Source organism: Phasianus colchicus, chromosome 6 (genome assembly GCF_987193195.1).
Source record: "Phasianus colchicus chromosome 6, bPhaCol1.hap1.1, whole genome shotgun sequence".
In the NCBI taxonomy this organism is placed as follows: domain Eukaryota; kingdom Metazoa; phylum Chordata; class Aves; order Galliformes; family Phasianidae; genus Phasianus; species Phasianus colchicus.
The window spans coordinates 9,124,093-9,145,734 of record NC_143441.1 but is presented as its reverse complement, the minus strand read 5'-3'; the positions used below and the strand labels follow the sequence as shown (position 1 = coordinate 9,145,734).

Sequence of the window (21,642 nt, the reverse complement as noted above, 5' to 3'; positions counted from 1 at the left end):
AAGGAAGAGGTGGTGAGCTGGGCTGCTTTCCTCAGTATCCAGCCAGTCTGCATCTAATGGTGAGCCTGCAACCAATAAAATCCTGAGGAAGGCACATAGAACGTAAAGCCTTTTCTCCTTATATTTCCCTTGGACTGTCTTTCCCCTCTTTCCTCACGTATTTGGCTAGCAGAAGTACCTGTTGTTTGTCAGACAGCTGGTTAAGACTTAGGCTGAAACAGGCTCATGATATAGTCAAAACTTCTGTAATTTGAGCTCCTATGTAACATCCCTGCTTACCACAGGGGAGATAAATCCTCTTACCCACCTGTCAGGTAGGCCCAACAGAGCAGCTGGAAATGAGAAAACAAGCTGTGCATGACCATCCAGTCCCTGCTGATCACTGCGGGTGTTACTGGGAGCCTGCTTTGCTTTCTCCTGTTTTGGAGATATTGCCTGGAGCTTTACCTCTGGGGTCTTCCTAGACTCTCTGGTGCTGAGAAGTCCACTCTGCTCAGCAAAGTCATTGGAGGTGACAAAAGCAGTTTGAGCAATTGATAGAGCTTAAAGTTACAGATGAAAAGGGAACTTCTCATCAAAGGCTTCAACTTTTTCTATAATGTTGCTGCCCCCAGGCTTGCTCTGCTGATGACTCTCTGTTGGCCTGTGCTCCTTGGGGTCATAGGAAAACTGCTTTGTCTGTTGAAGAGGGGGTGGAGGAGGAGAAAATAATAAGTTGGTCTTTTTTTTTCTCCCTGGAATTGAAAAACATGCAGTTGTCAATCTGTTCTTGCTATGGAGAGAGATCAGTGTTGTATACAAATGGAGATGTTAGGAGAAAAATGTAATGCAAAACAATGTCTTGTTCCCATGCAAGCTAGAGTGGCTACATAATAAATACGAGGCATCCAGTCTGTGTTTAACGTACTATGAGAAGCCATTAAAAAACCCTAAAGTGAAAGTTTCCTAAAAAGCTACGAAATGAAAAAGTAACAGCTGATTCTTATGACTGTTTCTTCCTGGAGATTTACATATATCTTGGGTACTTTTGTTTCGGATTGTTTGACCTTCACACAGCCCTGTGTGGGGGGCATATATAAAATAAGAGCTGCTTATGCTTTGAAACACTTGGAGTGGCTTCTGAGCTCACTGGCTCTGCTGTAACTAATAGTGCAGCACCTCTCTGTCTCTCTTAAAACTGAAATATAAACGTTTTCTTGAGCCTCCTCCTCCTGGCCACACTTCACCAACAAGGCAGAAGTGTGGGCATTGCCAAAATGTACCTTGCAGGAGATGAGGGATGGCAATCCATGAACTTAGCAGCCTCAGTGTTGAGGTTGTTCCCGGGCCAGCTGCTCCTCTAGGTCCTGCTGATGGTTAAGGTGTGCATCTCTAGAAAAAAGCTGGCTTCTAAAGCAAGAAGTATAGCATTGAGACCTATCTGAGCTCTGGGTTGTTCACTTCAAGTGGGGTGGAGAGCTACAAAGCAGTAAGGCATCCAGTAGGAACACGTGCTCAGTCAGGCAGTGTTTCAGCACTTGCCAAGGCTGGGCTATCTGCTATTTATCTGCTATTAAGTCAGCACCCATCAGGATAACAACTAATTGAAACCAAAGGGACCACTCACAGTGTAAGATACCAGGCAACGTGAGTAATGATAATATTATTTGGCCTTCAGTTAGTCATCTACAGTTTACTTCAGAGCTAGAGAGCTCTGGCTGTATCTGCTGCTGCTGCATGTGGGCTCTGTGTGGATTAATTTGTGCCTCCAACAAAAGGTATGAAGGGGGGTGACTGCTTCTCATGTCTGCAGGTGTTTGGCCCAATCTTACCCCTTTCATTTAAGAACTGAAAAATCAGTTATTTTTTCTTCCTCCTTTACCACAAAGTATCTGGGGTCTCTCAAGTGTCTCAAATAAATCTTTCTGATTTCTCTTGGTGCTTGCTAAATTATGGCATCTTTGCTGCAGGATAACAAGCCCGGCTGCCTCCCAGCTGGTTTCTTTGCTAGCTGCCCAGCTGTTAGCCTGAGCAGAAAGGTGACATGGATGTCTGTCACAAAACAGGGTTTGCCTTTTCTTTCACATTACTTATGTTGCTGTAAGTATATTTGATGAGGTTCAAACACATGAGGTCTGTGTGAATGAAAATTCCTTGTTATTGCCCATTAACATCTATGCAGGGAGACTGGTACTCAACAGGGCTGGATGGGGATTTTTTTTTTCATACTGCTGGGTTTGTTTCTTTTTGTAATATATCTTCCTGGAAACTGATTTTGGTTCTCCTGTTGCTGTCTGTGAACTTTAACAAGTAGATAGACTACTGTGGTGGCTGCTGCTGCTGAACAATATTGGATGAGCAGGCAGGGTTAGTGCTAAGTTTTGGAACACACTCAGCGTGTGACCCTTGAAGTCTGGATTCTTTCCTGGGACTTGAGGTCCTTCTGTGGACTGCTGCTGTGGCATTGCCTCTGCTCATTACATTTGCTACTGCTGTAAGTATAGAAAGGTGGTTAATCTCTGTTAATCTTAAACACGTACCCTTGCTGTGTAAAAGCTACTCACAAACTTAAACTCCAAATCTCTTCTTGGCTATGCCTCTTTGTTTCTGTTTGTGCCATGCACTGCAGTAACATCGTTTGCTGAATCCTGCACTCCAGGAAGAGTGTCTGCTATTCTTCATAGTTTTCTTTATAAGTTGGCTTCTGTAATGTTAGCCCTTGTCTGTTTAGGGAAATGAATACTTTGCTGACAATGTTTTTCACTGATACATCTTGCTGTACTATTACTGAAAGCCAGTCTCGTCTTCACACTTGGGCAGTTCTCCCTTTGGAAAACATAACAATGTCTAAGAAACCCATGTGGCACCTCTTGTTTTCTGCATAGCTGCTGATGAATCATTGGTAGGAGATGCTCTCAATGAATTTTAAGTTTGCATAGCTCCAATTGAAAGTACTTATTTGGGCAATTCCAGTCGATGTTGTGCTAGTGCACAACTGCAGCAATTAACTTGAATGTGATTGTTGTGAGTCTGTTTTTGATCCCACCAAAGATGTCCTCAAACAGAGCCTGCACTGTGAGCTACCAGATCTGATGGTGGGAAGGCAAAGCACAAGGATGTGTATTTTGGCCACTTCTGAAACAGAAGCATCTGGATTTAGATTCTGTCTGAAGGTCTTACCTTGTAAAAATAACAGCCATCATAGTACCAGATTAGATCTTCACTTAGCTCCAGTATGTTTATCAAGCTGGAAGGCTTTGCTTCCCTCAGTCCCCTGCTTCTACAGTCTAAAGCTGCTGAGGAGTTTCATAAGAATATGTAGCTGTAGTTCCTGTAAATGGGTGAAAAAAATGAACTGCCAACAGTCATATACTTTATCAATTAGAAGACTGGAGGTGGAAAAAAGAATTATGCCCACCTGTCCTCAACAGTTTCCTGTTTACTGGATTTATTGAGCCTATTCATCTTGACTGAAACATACATCTGGATATGCAGGACTTCACGCTGCTGCTTAATATGTGTGAAGCGGAGGATTTAAAAATCAATCATATTGAGGAGCAACTATTTTCAGTCCTTCACTCTTTCACATTTCTGCCTTTTCATTCTGTTCTCCAAGCTGTGAAAGCTTTTAATTTCTCTGTGTTTGATTGACACCCCAGAGGATGTGACTCATGAGTTAAGGGATGGACAGGAAGTGTTCTGTGGTTTCTCAGTAGGGATACATCTGTCCTGAGGCAATTCTCCTTTTTAAGTGGCAGGGGGCTTTAGTGGGAAGAAAGGAGGTTTAGACTAGGAATTATAAAGGGTATCTAGTAGAGGCTTCTAAGAAAAATGCTCCCATAAATTCTTTTAACTCTGTGCTAATAGGGCCTTGTCAGTGAGCTTCTAAAGGTAAAGTCTGATCAAGTTTGATAAGTGGAGAGAGAAGAAAAGGATGTGGCAACCTAGAGTGCCTTCTTTCACCAAGTTTCTCTGGTTGGAATAGTCACTTCTCCGGTTTTGACAAGAGGTCCAGAAAGAAAAAGGCAGATTTTATCTACACTAGAAATAAAACCGTGCAATGTACCTAGGTTCTGACACAGAGATCCAGAGGCAATTTTCTGTGGGCAATTTCTTATTCTTTCCTTGGTTCCTTATGCTGTTCTCATTGTCATGGTGTCAAGATGTCCTGTGGATTTTGCAACTTGAATTAGCTCATGCTGAGTAACTTACCTGAATATGGTAACTATATGATAACACAGGGGAGGTTCGGGTTGGATATCTGGAAAAGGCTCCAGCCAGGGGGAGGTTGGGCACTGGAACAGGCTCCCAAGGGCAGTGGTCATGGCCCCAGACTACCAGAGTCTTAAAGAGATCTACTGGTCATTTTGATCCTACAGCCCAAGCTGACTAAAACAAGATATGCTGCAACTATAATGAGTCTATTTATTTCAGTATATCCTGATTTAGTTATCTTTCCATTCCATGGATTCAAACTCAGCTATAACCCAAATCTATTTTATCCACATTTCTATTACTCAGCAGTGCTACCTCTATAATACCTGGAAACAGCCAGAGAAAGAAATGGAGATCAGAACATCAACTGACATCGTCCTCTCCTCTATTACCAAGGCTTATTTTCTTGGAATTTCCATCCCTCCCATCTGAATCTTGTGAGAGTTGGTTTCTGTGTGGGGCAGGTGATGTACCTTCCTGTGAGCTCTGTCAGGGGAGGGTCAGGATGAGAGTTAGGGAAAGGATCTTCACCAGAAGGTGATGCACACGGAGCAGCTTCCCTAGGGCAGTGGTCATGGCACCAAGCTTGCAGGGTTCAAGAAGTGTCTGGACTACGCTCTCAAACATAGAGCTTGAATTTTGGGTGGTCCTTTGTGAAGCCAGGAGTTGGACTCACTTATCCTTCTGAGTCCCTTCCAGCTTGGGGTGTTCTGTGATTCTGTGATAACTATTTGGCTTGCTCTGAAGCACAGATAATTGTGATTTATCCCTGTCATTTGACACTACCCAACTCAGGAGTTTGTTTATTTGCAGAGTGCTCTGTCTTGCCCATGAGAAGGTGACAGCTACACTGACACTTTTTTTTCTTTTCTTTTGTTTTGTTTTTCTCTAGTTTTAAATTCTAGTGTGGTTATCCCTGGCTTCAAAGTTTTGGTTCAAACCTCAAGGAAAGTGCAGAGAGTTTCTGCAGACTGAAAGCAGTTCAGCTTTCTGATGTGTCATGGAAAGACTTTTCTTGGGTTCTCTATGTGGAGCCAGTGAAGTGTTTTGAAGTGTCCCTCACCTGCAGACCACTCTTCTGACTGTTTTGTGGGGGAGACGCTGGATAAGTGATCTGTGAAAAGCTGATTTCACAGCTTGAAGCTTTTCTTGTGATCTCACCAAGCAGGATAAGTGGCTTCCCTATTTAAACAGGTCAGCCTCTAGGAGGCTTTGGTTTCTTTTCCAGTTGGCTGCTGTGTTAGGGCACTCTGGGAAGACATTCTATGATGTCTTGGAAAAGTTCAGAAAATGCATATAATGTTTCTCAGTCTTAAATTCTTTCATTACCATTGAAGGAACTTCTGGGATTTTGCTTTTTTATTAAAGAGGACTACAGGTGTGTAGGAATCAAACTTCATAAGCTTATGAACTTGAAGCAAATGAATGCATTTCCTCCAGATTCCTATGGCTCTAATCTCAATAGGCTTTGATAATATAAGAACAGGGAAAGGACAGCTTGTGGTGATGGACAGTTTAATCTCACCTGCCTGCTGTGAAATACACTGGCCAATCTAGAGAACTGCAAAGTATAAATTGCCTTTTTAATACTGATAAACAGTAAAGGGGTAAACAAAAACTTAAGGAAATATTACATCTTAATTGTAGTTATCTGCTGGGATCAACAAATCTGGTTCATCCCACAACTTCTGTTGTTTATTGAGTCTCTCAGCCCCACAGTAATTATTTCCTTAACCCTTAGTTGGTTTGTGCTGTAATCTATGGCACAGCAGTAGTTATATAATGGCTTGAGGATGAGAAATTCTGTCCATGTTTATTATGCGACCAAAGCAGCTGACCAGCTAAGTATCTGTCTGATTTTTTTTCCAAGAAGTTCGTAAGCAAACTAATAACCTAAATGATGTCCTAATGTAAGGTAAAGAAAGGGAGGTGATAGATAATCCTCTCCCCCTCTCCATCCCATTTCTTACAAAGAATAAGCTGCATTCCATGCTACTTCAGACTGTTTGCACAGAAAAAAGATAATGAGGGAATAGATTGAAAATATGTAACTTGTTTATTTGCAAAATTATGGGGCTGACAGCAATACTTCAAAACTTCCTCACACCCAGCCTTTTCTTGTGCCCTGGGAAGAAGCAGGATCCTGTCAGAAACTCCTAGCTGAGTCTTGCCTCTCTATCATAAGGCAGAGATGGGTCTTACCAGATTTTCAGGCTGATCCAATGAAAGAGATGGAAAAATCCTACGACCTGTCAGTTTACAATCAGGCAGCCTCCAGGTGCCACAGCTTGGGAATACAAACGCTATGAAGAGCGCAGATTTGTTTGAGAAGATCTAACACAGGAAAAGAGAATGAAATTGAGAGGCAGAATATCAGAGAAATGTTTCACAGAAGTGAAGACTACAGAATATGACTAGGGAAATGGCAGAAATGATCTTACGAGTGGGGCAGTAACAATGAACCAACTCATGCACACTGCCCTGTAAAGGAGGAGGAGCTTGCTAACCTACCCAGTAGGGAAATTGTACATCAATTAGTTGATTGCAGTCTAAGGAAAGATCCAAGTGTGCTGCCCAAAGATGGACATTTTCACTAATTTATGCCAGAGGAAGCACTCCTGGTAGCACTTCAGCTCAGTCTGATTTCAGTGTGTTGCACTCCTTCTAGCGAATTAATCCAGAGTGGGAATCTTTACTAACATACGTTGATCAATTGCATTTGCCTGTAAAGCTTTATTTTTGATGCCTTCTTCTCCTTCTGCTTCAGGATCCCAAATCCTGAATCATTTAAAAGAGCATGCTGACTTACAAGCACTGTAAGGGGAGTGGTGGTGGAGATGTGTGGCTGCTTACAACTAGCATGGACAGATGTCATGGCAGCTCAGCATTTTGAACAAGAGACAGGCAGAGTTGTGCTGTCATGTCTAAGGAATATGATCCCTGTAAGAGGAATGGTATCTGCTGTCCTGTAGGGCATTGTGTGGATGGGTGGTGTTAGCCTCTGAACTGCTTTTCATGACACTTGAATGGGTCAGTGGAAGTTCCCCAAGGAATTAGCTGCTGTGGTGAGATGGGAAAGGATGGCTGGCCTTGGATAGCTGGCCTTTGTGCCTCAAGCACGGCAGCTGGTGCCTTCCTTCTGCAATTGTTTTGTGGGAGTCTGGGAGGGCAGAAAGGGGCTGGTCTGGCTGTGCTTATATGCCTGAAATGTGGAATGAACTTAAATATCCCCTTTAACTTTCTTAGAAGAAATCCCATTTGCATGTTACACCATTATTAGCAGAGACAATGGGACAAACACTGGTATCCTCTTAATTATGGGAATGTTAATGATATATACTTCTGCAGTCAAATAGCACTGTAATTCTATTTCCTGTCTTAATTTTGTGCTTTGCTGTTTGAAATGTTAATGAAGCCAGAATTCTCAAAGGTCATCCTCTGAATATATCAGCTTTTTTGTTGTTGTTGTTTCAGAACAATTTAAATGAGGTTTTGTTCTTAATGTTGCTAACAATGTTAACTTTTCTGTTTAATTAATGAAGGTGTATGAACATGTCTTGGCCCTGGTCAGCGAGCTAAATGAGAGCAGCTCTGTGTTCTCCTCCAAACCATTCCCTGGCATTTTCTGCCCTGATGTGTGTCCTGTTGCCCTGTTTCCCCCAGCGGCCCCTGTTTCTTTCTCTTCACAGATTATGTGGAAGAATAGTTAAAAGAAAAAAAGAAAAAGAAAAAAGAAAAAAGAAAAAAAAAAACAGAAAAGTGCAAACTTAGCAGAACTGAGCATTGCATTTTCCATGAGGCCATTTATCATCCTCAGAAAGTTTTGGTTCCTCACAAATAATAAAGGAAAGAACTGGTAATTGCTGTTTTCAGCTAATTGGCAGAACTGTGTCATGCAAAAAGGAAAATTTCTACACTGCCTTTGCTGATGATACTTGAAGGTTGTTTTAAACTTTCTACTAAATTAAGCGATTGTCCCTTGTCTGTGTTTAATGTTAATCCAACAGGTGGGGTTTTCATTCGTTTTTAATATGCTTAGATGACAGGGAAGTGGCAAGTGTAAAGGTTGTTTCCATCAACTCAATTTGTGTGATAAAGCTCTCCAGGTCTGTAATACACACCTTCATGTTATAAGCTAGGTACTGATTTGGCTTTGCAGTCTTTTTCACTGGAAAGCAAATAGAAGCTCTGAATTATTTGGTGCTTTACTGCATAACCCTCCATAGAGGTTTTTTGGGTGCCTCAAATTCATCTCCTGCAGCCAAAGTTCTCAGTGGTAGAAAATGCAGGAGCCCTTTGTCTGGCTTTCTCAGTTTGAATTGCTGACAATTTCCAGCTCTAGGAAGTTCTCACCAGGCTCCCAGTGTTTAAGCCTCTGATACAGGGGCTGAAAAGGAACTGGCCAGGGAGAGGATATGGAGTGTTTTGTTTCTAATGAATTAATCGAAACTGGAACGGAAGAGGGTAGTGGAGGATTTAGCTAGCTAATCTATCAGCCTTATTTGCATGTACCCACAAATCTGTGCATGAGAGGCAAGCCAAGAGCTTCTGCAGTAAACTTGTTATTTTTCACATATTTAGATATCGTGATCATCCTGCATGTGGAGGGCAAACGTGTGAGTGGAATTTACCTGCTTCTAATATAATCAACAGACAGTTTGCTTACTTCTCTCATACACCGTGAAGGTGACTTTGGTCCACCTCTTACATTTCTCACTTTACAACTGAGATTGTCAGTGTTTTTTAGCTTCACTGCCTAGGGCTGGATAGTTCCTCAAATATTATTTTACTGCACGTGTCTCCACCTACAGCGCTGAATTTGCATGTTAGAGCACTTCAAGGGCAGCTTCCCAGCCTACAGACCCTGCTGTTCAGGTAGAGGACAGTTAATCAAGTCTCTGAATGGACTTCAGCAAGCTTTGCACAGGTATTCTTGGTGTGTCTCAGTGTCAAAATGGGGCAGTATCCACCCTGTGGTGAACAGCCCTGGATGCAGATATAACAGCCTCTTGGGGAGGACTCTGTGGCATCTGTAGCTCGAGAACACCCACTAGTTTAAAACCAGGGATGTGGCCACATAAACTTCTAATCTAACACAACTGCTTAATAATCAACCTCTTAAAACAGTTTTTCCAGGTTTGTGGACATTACTTGTCCATCAAGCATGGTAGTAGAACTGCCCCAAAACTGGGAAGGAACACCATGCTGATGGTTAATGCCTCCTGCAGCGCTGCTGCTCTAGGAGGTGAGGCAGTTCAGTTATGTGGATGCTTGCTACACTGACATTGGCCAGCTTTTCTTTTTTTCCTCCACTATTATAGATCTAATCATAAAGTCCAGCTTGTACTCAAAGCACTAGCACATCCATCAAGATGCATTATGCTCTCTAGGGCTTTTTATTTTTATTTTTTTAAAATAAAGGCTGTGTATTTGGCATTATATAAGAAATCAGTTTTGAGAGAAGATTGATGTTTTCAGAAGATTTTGGTATTTTATGATATTTTCAAAGCCCACAGAAGTGCAGAGGGAGAAAAATATGACTAACTTTTCTTGAGTATTCCAAATAGTTAAATTGAAGTAAAGCTCTTTGTTATTCCCCAGTAAAACAAAAACAAAAGTCTCTTTTGTTTTGTGAGGTAATTATGGATTTTCATGAGCACTCCCTGGTAATCAGGTTTAATGACACTAAACCCAAATCACATTATAGTCATTTTCCAAGGCTATGTTGGAGACATGCCACATTAACCCAAAAGAACAAAGCTCACAAATGATGACGAGAAGAGTAAAAAGACAAAGGGAAGCAGCAGAGAAGCAGGATTCTTCTTACCTGCGACTCTACCCTTTGCACAATGTGACACAGCCCTAGAGGAATAAGCACTGATAAAAATGTTGGAGAAATAATGCTGTCCTTGAATATTTTGGGAATCTAAGGGATAAGTTTGTGTAAGGATTTACTTTTAATTTTATCTGCTTTATTATCATGTCTACTTGATTAAGCTAATAAAAAACCCATGCTGCAGGTTGCATTATTTTATTTTAGTATGCTTTCTTGCTTGCTTGCCAAGCCTGACCTAGCTCAGTTGTCTAGTGCCAAGGGTTATGGGTTAGACTGTTCTGTGAGCTCGTGAGCTGAAGAAAAAGGTTGGGGCTTGGTGGGTTGGAGGAACTTTCTGTAGGAAACTAATGGGGGAATCTCATGCCTGCTGTGATGTGTAAGGCTTTAGCAGATGCACATGAAATGATGAAAGTAGATCAATTCTACCACCACACTGAAAACTGAAAACAATTTTGGAAAGCCTGTCTATCCAGGCTGTGCTCCAAATAAAGAGTTGATAGAAACTTCATTGCTGAGGATGGGATGTGGTCAAGCAGTAGGTAACTTAAAATTCATATAGGGAGCATGCTTTAACATAAATCATGATCTGAGTTCTGGTAAGGAATGAAATGTGCACACTGGCACACTTGTATCCATATTGCTGTTTTGCCACGTGCACTTAGTGAAAACCTCCTTGTAATTCTTACTACGTGTGAGTAAGATAAGTCACAATGTGAATTTTTCCTGCACTATAACTTTTGCTTTCTGGCTTCCACAAAGCACCGTAAGGACTGCATCTGTAATTAGTGAGTTGTATGCATTGCTGTAAAGTGCTAACCTGCTGTAGCTATTGTCTTCTTGGCTGTACACAACTTCCAAAATAGAGATATGGTCTAGGATGTCATTATTCTTTTCTTTGTGGTTCAGAAAAGGAATTCGTTTTCTTTGATAAAAGACCCATTGATCTTTGTGATCTATAAATCATTCTTTCAAAAGAAGCCCTTTGAAATATCAATTCAAGGTATTCTCGCAGAATATCACTTTATAGCTTTTTCTAGTGATGGAAGATAATCCTCGTGCTTATCAAAAAGGAAAATCCATACTATTTTTCATTGAATTTTGTGATTTTAGTGGAAGCTCTCTAAAGGCCCACATTACCATCTCTAGTCTTGTGTACCATATGAAGTCAAAGCCTTTGTGTCAAAACAGCATTTCCTTACCTCCAGCAGAGCCTGAGATGATTGAATTAAAAACAGGACTGTATAAAACAGCATTCCTTGCAGCATTGCAAAGGCTTAGCACCTTTCATGAGGAACACTTGTACTGTGTGTGATTTCTTTCTATTTTTTTTTTAAATTTGTCTTTTGAGGAAGTGGTTTTCCATTACTGTAAACTGCTTTAGGAACCCTGATGAAGCACTCCCTCCGTTGGATGCATTTCTTACATGCCAGTTTGAAGGTGCCCTACGTCCTGTGGAGCTACCTGATCTTGCATAAACCCGTTCTAGACATACCTGCCTCTACCAAGGTTACATGCCAGTGCCTGCTAAGAGTGTCATATGTGGAGAAACAACTGGAGAGGAGGGGGTGGTGGGTGAGTGGAGTCCTCATGCTCTCACACCAGCTGTCAGTCCTGCAGCTATCAAGATTTTTAGAACAAGTATGCATTCATGTTTGTCCTTATGCAATCAAGGATAGAGACTTTTCTTCATTTTATCTGAAAACTAGGGCTGCATCTTTAAGGAAAGCACAATGTACGATAACAATGCCTGGCACTATTGCTAGTGGAGGCTAGAGAGCAGGCCTGGGGTTGCTGCCTTTCAGTGGTGTAAGTAATGAGCAGTCCTTATGTGAACAGTTTAAAATTCCTCAGAGGCCTTCAGAAACCTGCTGTACAAACCAAGGAATAAATGCAGTGCAGCTCTTTTACATAAATAATCCTTTCTGCTTCTAATCTTCTGATTTATTCCCACGGTGGCATATTGTTTACAGTGTTTATCTCAAGGGATTGCTATTCATCTCTATTGTAGTGCTGAAGAAATGCATTTATCTGCATGAACCTGTATTGCTGCAGAGGTGCTCTATGGCTGAATGTACAGTTTTCCTCTTTGTGGTGATCACGTCTTATCTTTATTTCTCTTTTCCCTCCTCAATTTATCTTTTGGGTGACTGGCTCAGATCAGCGGGATGCTTGGTGTGCTTCATGAAACTGATTTAGGAAGTCAGAAGTGCTTCTAATCCTGATCTTACCTCTTCAGTCTGCCTGTGGACAAGATGTGATTTTTTTTTTTTTAATAGCTTTCTCACAGGCACATCTGTACTTCAAACATGTTAGTGAAACTGGGGCACTCAGTAGAAGAGGGGAGAAGATGGTGGTGGGGAAATACTACTCAAGCTACATCCTTAGTAAAGCTAAATAGGGTATTCCCAAAGGATGAGAAAAGGACCAAGATCTGAAACTAGCTGGAGGTCACCCAGAAGGGGGAGGATTTTGTAGCAAACACGTCCCTCTGCCTGTATTCTCCTCTGAGAGGAGAATGTGAGGACTGAAGGTTTGTTCAAAGAGCAGAACCTTCATCACAAGGTTGTCTCATCTAAAACTGTATAATAGAGTGAGAGGCCTCTTAGATCTGATCCTAGAATGAGGAGATTAAAGAGAAAACCACACTTCTATTTCTGTTCATTTGTCCTTCAACATTAGAAACAGAGCAGGTGTTTAGATTTCCTTAAGTTAATTTTTTTTTTGTTTTTTACTTGTCTTGTATTATAGGTAATGTTAAGGTAACTGACAACTACCAAACCTCTGGTATCATTCCCATGGGTTTTCTCACCCTTGAAAAAGGCAACTGAGAAGTTTTTGTGAGACCCAACATCCTAAGGTGATCCTCCAGAAGACCCAGAGCAATCAGAAGTGTCTTAGCCCCACTGCACGGGCTGTCACAGCAGCTGGCTCCTGGGGCCAAAGAAGAAGAAACTCCTGGTGATTAACCTTAGGCAAAAAAATCTCCTTGGTCTACAGCAGGATGCTGTGGAAGGAGTTTGAACTCAGATGAGTTCCTTAAAATCATCCGCAGAGTTCTCCTTCACATTTCCATAAGGAGTTTAGATGCCAGTTCACTGTCTTCCTTGGGATAAGTCAGCCTTGCTGTGGAAATCAGCAAGGCAGCTCATATCCTTCTTGCTAGTTGTTCTGCAGAACCAACCTGCTTGTTCCTGTCGGCTGGGTGAATGGGATTTCAGAAAGATGCTTCATGTCTTTGAAGTTTTTTTCTGGTTAAATATTGTTAATCAACAGAGCTATTCAGTTCTTAAGGTAATTTGTGGCTTTCTTTCTTTCTTTCTTTCTTTTTTTTGATTAAATCCATTAAAGGCATGAAATGGAAAAAATTCTTTGGTTCAAGATTATCCAATGTAATCAGAACAGTGTCACTCATCTTAGTAAAATCCTCTGTAAGAGTGTTTTTTTTCCTCTCTTGTTGAAACTTAAATCCATGATATATAGAAAAGATGCAAGTTATTATTTACTCTGAATATAGTGTATTCCTAGAAGTAGGAGGCACTTGGTTTTAGTTACACAAGTTAAATAATACAGCTAGTACTGCTATAGGCTGCATCTGCAGGAGGCCTGGAGGTGCTTTCTGCTGCTATCAGATTGACTGGTTGCCTCTGTAATGTATGAAATCCTCATGTAAAGGGTGACTGTGCAAGAAGTGTGGATGGGATGTGAAATGTGGATATTCTAGACACCACTAGGTGGACCACTGTTAAAATGGTTAGGGTATAGGCCATGAGTCGTACTGGAGATGCTGAAGGAGCTGGGTTTCTTTAGCCTTGAGATGGCAAGGGAGAGCTCTGTTCTGCAGCCTTTCCATTTCCTATATGGTGCCTCCGGAGAAGATGGAGCTAAGCTTCTCTCAGAGATGTGAAAGGATAAAAGGCAGTGGGCGGAAGTAGCTGCAGTGGGATTTCCTTTGGGATGAAGGGGAAAGTCCTTCATAGCAAAGGATCCTCAAGCACTGGGGACAGTGCCCAAAGAGACTGAACTCTGCAGCTTTTGAGAGTTTCAGTTCTGGACGGGATGAAGCTCCACACAACCCAGTCTGACTTTGAGGGTGGCCTGCTCTGAGCAGGAGAAAGGCCTAGATGACCTGCAGATGCCCTTTCCAATCTGTATTTTCTATGGTTATAAAAGTTTTGTGGTGGCTTTTTTTTTTTCTTTTTTCTTTTCCCCCTTGCAGGCTAGCTGCAGTGTTATTATCTGCTTGTAGATTGTCTTTAATGCTGGAATACTTGCTGAGAATCCTTCTGACCATCAACCAGGTGCTGATTATGACTTGATCTCTTGATTCCAACTTCAGCTATGACATTCCAGGCTGTGAGGAATAAATTGCTCTTACTACCAGTGCTCAGGATGATAAAGAAACTGGTTTTCTTTTTTTTCTTCTCTGCTTTTGTCTTTAATTTGATTGCAGAAAACCTTATTTCCCATTTTCTATTTTATTCCTGTAGGTCTGTTGGTTTGGTAGAAAAGAAATCATAGGATGCTGTTTCCTTTTAGCTAGCTTATCACTTCTAATTTTGTTCATTCGAGTTAGTATTATTTCAAGCACTGTTCATTAATTAGGATTTGGATTGCCAAATGTGACACTGTGCCTTGTGTAATCATGTATCAACATATCCAGGAATGACTGTGCTGTTCAGCAAACTCTAATAGCCATTTTGCATAGATAAAAATTACTATAGAAATTAAAAGCAGATGTAAGCAGTTTTATGCTAGCTATACAATATCTAGGTTTTCCAAGTGTTTCATTCGATTATTCTAGACTCATCTGTTACTATTGAAAGACTTTTTTCCCCTTTTCTATGCTCCTCATGACTTTTTGTTTTTAAGTATCACAATTTGTTCCTCTCTCTGTGTGATGAAGAGACCTCCTCCTAGTTTTCTTCTCAAAAGTTTGACTTGCTCTCCACTTGAATCATAGAAATGAATTTGATTTGCAGCCTGAAGATGCGTAATTGTTCTTTGTCTACATAGCTCACACTCTGTCAGAGGCTGCTGCTTCTTACAAATTGTTGAATACCTGCAGTGTTTTGCCTTCTTTCTGTTTGTAACGATTGTGTAACAGCTTCTACCATTCCCTAACTGTTGTTGCTGTAGTCTGTTTGCTGAGCTCTGTCTTTGCACTTCAACAAGCCTTTGATACTTCCAGTTGTCCCATGTGAAGTCTCCAACAGGCCTGATTTTACATACCAAATACCCATTTTCCTTGGCTTCATGAGTTACCACTCATCTGACAGTCTCTTAGATGGAACCCTATTCCTTAGTGAGGTTGGTGTACCTGAATGGATTGCTCACTTGCCAAAGAAGCTTAACAGGAAGTTGTGATTTGGAGACATTTCTCCTGCTGTGCCATAAAGGCAGAGGAAGACAGCTGAGCTTTCTCATGAGCCCATGAGAGCTTGTTAACAGCAGGCAGTCATGCAAAAATCTGTTTTGGAGGACAGAAATAAGTTCTGTGAAATATAGTCCAGTACATTATTATTACTGTGGAGCAAAAGAATCATGTTTTATTTTTATGATCTGAAAATTGTGATTTTTGGTTGGACAGAGTGCCTGGAAGATACTGGAAGAAGCTAAATACCAGTAATAAACACTCTTCTTTAGTGCTTGTATAATTTTGTGTGTGTGTTTGTCAGTTTCATTGTCATAACTCAAATCCATTTGTTCTTAGTTGTTTAGGAACTGCCGTGAGCAGCTGCGAGTATGACCCATTTATTTGCTCTCTTGCAGGAGGAAGTGTAAGAAAACAAAGTTGCCTGGAAGAGACCTTTCCTGAAGTACTGATTTTGGTTCACACTCTGTGATGTGACAAAACCACGTTCCTACGACTTTCAGGTGGTTAGTATGTGAACACATCCATTATCTTTCGTGTTAATCTTGACCTGAAACAACATAGCAATGCTTTTCCAGATTGGTAATGAGCTGATTTAAGCTTTATTTGTAGATTATAATTGAAGGTTTGAAGAATGCGAACTCTAATTACTGTAGCTGTGCAACTGAGGTAATGGGCAGCTATACAGAGGGCCTCAGAGTGGAATGGAGGATTAAGGAGTAGGATGTCAGTAATCCCTTGAATGACTCTATATGGGCTTTGTAAGATCTGTGTGGTTCTGTACATGGAGAGCATATGGTTGGCAACCTTCCAAGTGTAACATATACAGGTAACAGCTCATAACATCAGCTGAGTCTGTGGTGCTGCTGTTGAACAGCCAAATAGAAAATGTATCATAACTGATAATGTACACTGTACATCAGCATTCTGATTACATGCATATGATACAGTCTGTAGCTCGGGATCTCTGGATTCCACAAGTTGGAACATTGGGCACCACCACAAGTTGTTTAGCCACCAGTATGTAATGTATGCTTGCTACTCAGCAAATATGATAAATCCACTATTGAGTTTAATGATATGGTTCGTTCAGGGAATCAGACTCACTGAAAGAGAAGGGATAAGAAATGGCATCAAAACCAGCTGTATTCTGAAGTGCTTTTGGGGTCCTACTGTTGATAGTTTCTGAAGTGCACAAGCAGCAGGTTGTTTTTATTTACTTTCAAGTTTTTTGATTATTTTCTTTCGCTAGTCACTTCTTAAGAGGAAATAATTTGAGTACCAACTTTACCCATTGCATTTGTTTCTGTGTAGCTTCTTCATCTTGTTCATGTTTTTGCTTGACAGGAATGTTGTCTTTGGACTGACTAGGAACTTAGATTTTCCTCATATGTCAGACAAAATATTGTATCCTTACACGGTGGGGAGTGCTGCCATTTAAGATGATGGAACGACTCCGTTCCAAAACTGTTTTATATGCATTAGGATCAAGTTAATGAAGTTTTTTTTCTGTTGCTTGGACCAAACTGTTTCAGTAGTTTTGGACCATTTACTCATCTTTGTGTATCGTCATTCTGAAGTCAGTTTTGGTACTGCAGAAATTTCTGGAGCTTTTACAGATTTTGTTTTGAGGAAATCTTCCCCAGTCTGGGAAGGTATTTCTTATACAGTTTAAATTATATTCACAAATAACTTGCCTTTATGCAAGCCCCTACCAGCTCTGTGCCTCAGCGTGCACCGTAGTTTTACGGATGAATCCACTAAAATGCTTAGGCATTCACTGCTGACATTTGTTCTGTTTAATTGAAATAATTTCATCACCTTTTAAACTAAGCTTTTATGACACATCAAAACTTTGGAACATTCTCTTTTCAATTATTTACAAGCCTTACAAGATATTTCTTAATTTCCATGTTAGTTGTTTCAAATCATGTTTTTATGTGACTATGTTTTCTCATAATAGCACGCTCTTCATCTTAAGAATGCTGCCTAACCTCTAGCTTTCTAGAAAATGCATCTGCTATGGGCTGTAGGAGGAATGCACAACACAAACCACTCCATTAAAATGCACAGACCATAACAATGCTATGCTTTTGAAGCAGGAGTGCTTTCAAGTAATGCGTGTTTCTTTGTGCTATAACCTGTCCATTGCTGAAAGTGGTGTAGTATCTAGAGCTGCCTAAATGAAGATTGTGTTGTAGTTCAACTATATTACAATGACAGAAAATGAAGGACATGTTATGTCTTCACTTACAGTTTTTTTTTCCAATTTACTGAAATCGTGGAAGTATTTATAGCTGAACCTGAGCCTGGTTACCTTAACTTCATGATGTATAAGCCCACTGTATGGTGGTGTGTCTATTCTGAGAGTTTCTAATTGAATAAAGCAGGAAAACAGGGTAAGAGTTTATTGACAGAACAGTGGTTCTGTGTTCACAGACTTCAGCACCATCTTGTATTATTAACTGAAATGTTGCTTCCCCAGCATATAGATGTTCTATGGCTGTCTTAATTGTTTTGCTTCATAACCTCTTACACGCCTTCAATGTGCTAGTAGCAGCAAGGTCATTCTGTAAATGAATCTGATGAAATGTCTGTTTTTTTCCTCCCCTCCCCCCCCCCTTGTTTGAAGGGGTAGAGAAAAGCACTTCTGCAGCATAAGTAGCATTCACCTGGATGGAACAAACCCCAAGGAGTGCTGAGTTTTGAAATCCAGAAGTCTTTTCCTAGATTCCTACACCTATATCTGGGACAATGAGGAAGAACAGTGGTGAAATTTCTCTGCCTATGCAAGTTCCCTGTCCCTGGGAGCTGCAAGGAGTCAGTTTTTGGTTCAGGTTGGGAGGAGTTTTTTTTTTCTTTTTTTTCTTCCTCCTTTTTAAATGTAGTTCAGCCAGCCACTTGGAAGGTGAAGATAAGATAGCACTGAGGTTGTCTGCAGACTCAAGTCAGGAGGACTGCTCACAGTGAAGCGTTGCAGTGTGCACTTCTTGGGATCCATTTGATTCCAGTCTCAGTGTTTTTCTCTTGGTTTCTGAGGCTCTGCTCTTGCTAAGCAGGAAGATATTTTTGTAGTATTGGCATTAGCGATCAGTGTTGGAACTAATACCTTTGCTGTGAGCTGGGCAAGAGCGCTTCAGAAATGGCACGCGGTTGTCATTAAGTGCAGTGAAAAGCAGCGGTGTCTTCTAAAGAAATTAACTTCCAGGATTTCCTGTGGAGCTGACTATTTTCTTGATCTTCATGTAAGTGCTCAGTATTAGTGTTCATAAGAAGATTTTAGTGCTAATCCTCCTGTAGGTTCCTTTGAAATACAATGTTAACTTTTTTTTCTTTACTCCCATAAAAGTTCTTAATGTGCCTCCTACGCTTCTTTCAGTGAACACACAGTCTCTGATTTATTAATGCATAACGTGTCCTAGAAATCAGTTTAACTGATTCCCATCCATCATTCAGCACCACTTCTTCTATTATTTTGCAGAGTGGATGTCTTTGAAGCCCTGTTTTGTATATGCTGGATGATAGTTCTGTCTAACTTCTTTGAAAAAGAGATAGAACTCACCAGTTTTATTATTTATGATTGAAGGGTGCATTAGTAAGAGCAGAGTCAGAAATCTACTTTCTATAAAAATGTTGAATGCTGTTTTTTAGAAGCTGCCTTTCATTTACACTTCTTAAGTTTTAGGAAATAAATTTAATGATCAAGAAAGGACTGGCAACACCAGTTAAAACAATGTTTAAGGCCAGGTCTGCGTACAAAAGCAAGGTCTGTAATCATACATTGTGCTTTACAAATTAATCTAAACTGTAAATGTTATTTCTTGGAGGCCTGGAGCAAAGCTGATACTTATCCCAGGCAAGTACCTTCCGTTCTGCCATGTCATGTCTGTCCAATGCTCCTAGCTGCCTGTCCTGACGCACTGATCTCTGCTGAATACAAAATACCTTGATTGTCAGTTCTGCTCTGTGACATTATTGAAGCCTATATAGAAGGATGTAGAGCTAGTATTTGTTATTCTACGTCAGCTGTAACATACTGCCTGCACCAAAACAATCTCGTGGTCTCTGATGTTCAAAAGCAAGCAATGTCAGGGGAACAAAGACAAGCCTATTACTTGAGGACTTGTTTTATTTGGAACCTCCCCTAAATACTAGCTAAATACTCCCTGACCTACATCTGGAGCTTGACTGCAATTAGGAAATAACTATGTGTGCTGTGTTGAGCAAATCAATGGAAGCTCTCAAAACAAGTCAGCAGTGGGTTATACCTAAGCTAGAGATATTTAAAAGAAGAATCCAGCAGTTCACATTCAAGCAAAGAAAGCGAGAGACACGATGACTTTCTGGTGCTTAATCCTACACCCTGAACAGAAAGGTGACTGAAAACAGTTACCTTAAAGCAGTCCTATGTGGGTTTGCTGATGGAGAAGCTGAGTTACCAGACTGATCCGTAATCAGCACCATTATGCACTGAGATGGTTGGGATGGCCCATGCTAGAGTCAGGCAGTCTCTCATCGTTAAGTAGGAGTTTGCAAAGCCTCAGATTAGTTACAGTCCGAGTAGGAATTAACTCTGTTTTTCATGGGGATTAAAGCTCAGTGAGACTCCACCAGCAGGACTCCTTTTTGCTCTCTCACAGTGAGGTGGTGTCCACGGCTCTGTACCTTTTCCCAGATCTTGTGGTGTTGATGTGGAGTTTATAACAAGCAGCAGCACTGAATTTAGCTAAGAGGCAGGTAGTGTGTTGGCACTGAGGAGAACTTCAGCAAGCAGGTCGTGGCCATCCCAGGCAATTGACACATCGCTGCGTTATTCAGAGTTTGCTCTGTATAAACTGTTAAACAATGAGTTAGGATTGCTAGCAAGCATTGTCAGTTTGGGAGTATGAAAATGTGTGCATCAGCATCTCTAAAATAAGAAAAGAAGTAGAAGCTTTGAGTCTGGGAAAGATTTACAGATAGGCAGCACCCACTTGCTTTAATCAAGACTGCAAGAGAAGAGCTGAAGTTGACCTGTAAGGGTATAAAAGAAGCTGATGTGTGTAATAGCAGAATAAGGATTAAAAGACCTGAGGAAGGGAGCTGACTATCAATGCTTGCTAGTGAGCAAGAGGAAGCTGCAGCTTTTGGATGAGTAGAGACCTCTTCACTATTCAGTAAGGACCCATACTGATTGAATGCAGGTTCCTCCTTTCTGGCTAAACAGAGACAGATGGAATATTACAGCCTTATTCAGCCTTTTACTGCTTTACTGCTTTAGTCAGTACAAAATTAGAGGGAACAGGTCAGCCTTGTGAATGCAGAGGAAATAGTTCAAAGGTGCAGCATATGAACAGCATATGAACAACAGCATCTCCTTTTTCATAAAATATATTATTCTGGTTTAGAAGTAGATTCTGGGCCTTGTGAAGCCCCAGAGGGTATCTGTTGTGAAATCTGGAACAGATAGATGAATGATGGCTGAATTTAACTAATATTTAGCATAAAGAAGCCTTCATTAACTAATGAACTGAAGAAAAGAGAAATTGAGGTTGAATAACCCAGCTTCTCCTCTGAAAGGGAGAGCAATGACATGGAAATCAAATGACATACTCCTTACATGGGAATACATTTCTGCCCAATGTGCTGAACAAAGATATCAATGCTTGATTTGTTTTCCAGGTTGTACCCGTGCTGGCAAACTTCATTTCTGACAAGCTGTTGGTAGTTGCTGGTGCTAGGATTTGTGGCTGGTGTATGCCAAAGGGTGAGTCTCAGTCTTGGCATTTGAGCTCTGTGCTCTGCATGCAATGTGGTTGTCAACGTTGGGGCTCATGACCTTATTCTGACTGACACATCCTGTCCTATGCCCTGGAAAACCCATACGTGCACAATCCACTGTTGAACAGAGTTCATAGAGAGGACATACTATTCATATAAACCTTGTTTTGAAATCTTTGGTCTTTGCCCTTTACCTATTTATTTGTAAGATTATTTACAATACTGTACTCTGTGTCCATTTGTGTCTTGTTGATAAGTGACAAAATCAGAGCTCACACTTGTTTACTTCTAGAAGATGGTGTGATATAGGTGCTAGGAGAGGTGAATCTATTATAAAACAAAGCAAAAATATATTTCATTCAAAATTGAGCTTAGATACTTTCTTCCTGTGATTAAAACTCTTTTGCATCACATCCAAATATGCAATCAGGTAATAGTGCAATGCGTCCCAATCAAAGTCAGGGGTCACTTATTAGATGAT

At 40.8% G+C, this 21,642-nt stretch overlaps 1 long non-coding RNA gene across 1 annotated transcript in view; it reads left to right on the top strand.

Moving 5' to 3' along the window:
- LOC149917406 (uncharacterized) overlaps nucleotides 1–21,642 on the top strand; it is a 63,971-nt gene that overhangs the window by 18,221 nt on the left and 24,108 nt on the right. Inside the window, exons 2-3 of the long non-coding RNA XR_016467655.1 lie at nucleotides 15,800–15,907; nucleotides 21,063–21,147. This is a non-coding gene — a long non-coding RNA (uncharacterized LOC149917406). The remainder of the gene's footprint in view (nucleotides 1–15,799; nucleotides 15,908–21,062; nucleotides 21,148–21,642) is intronic.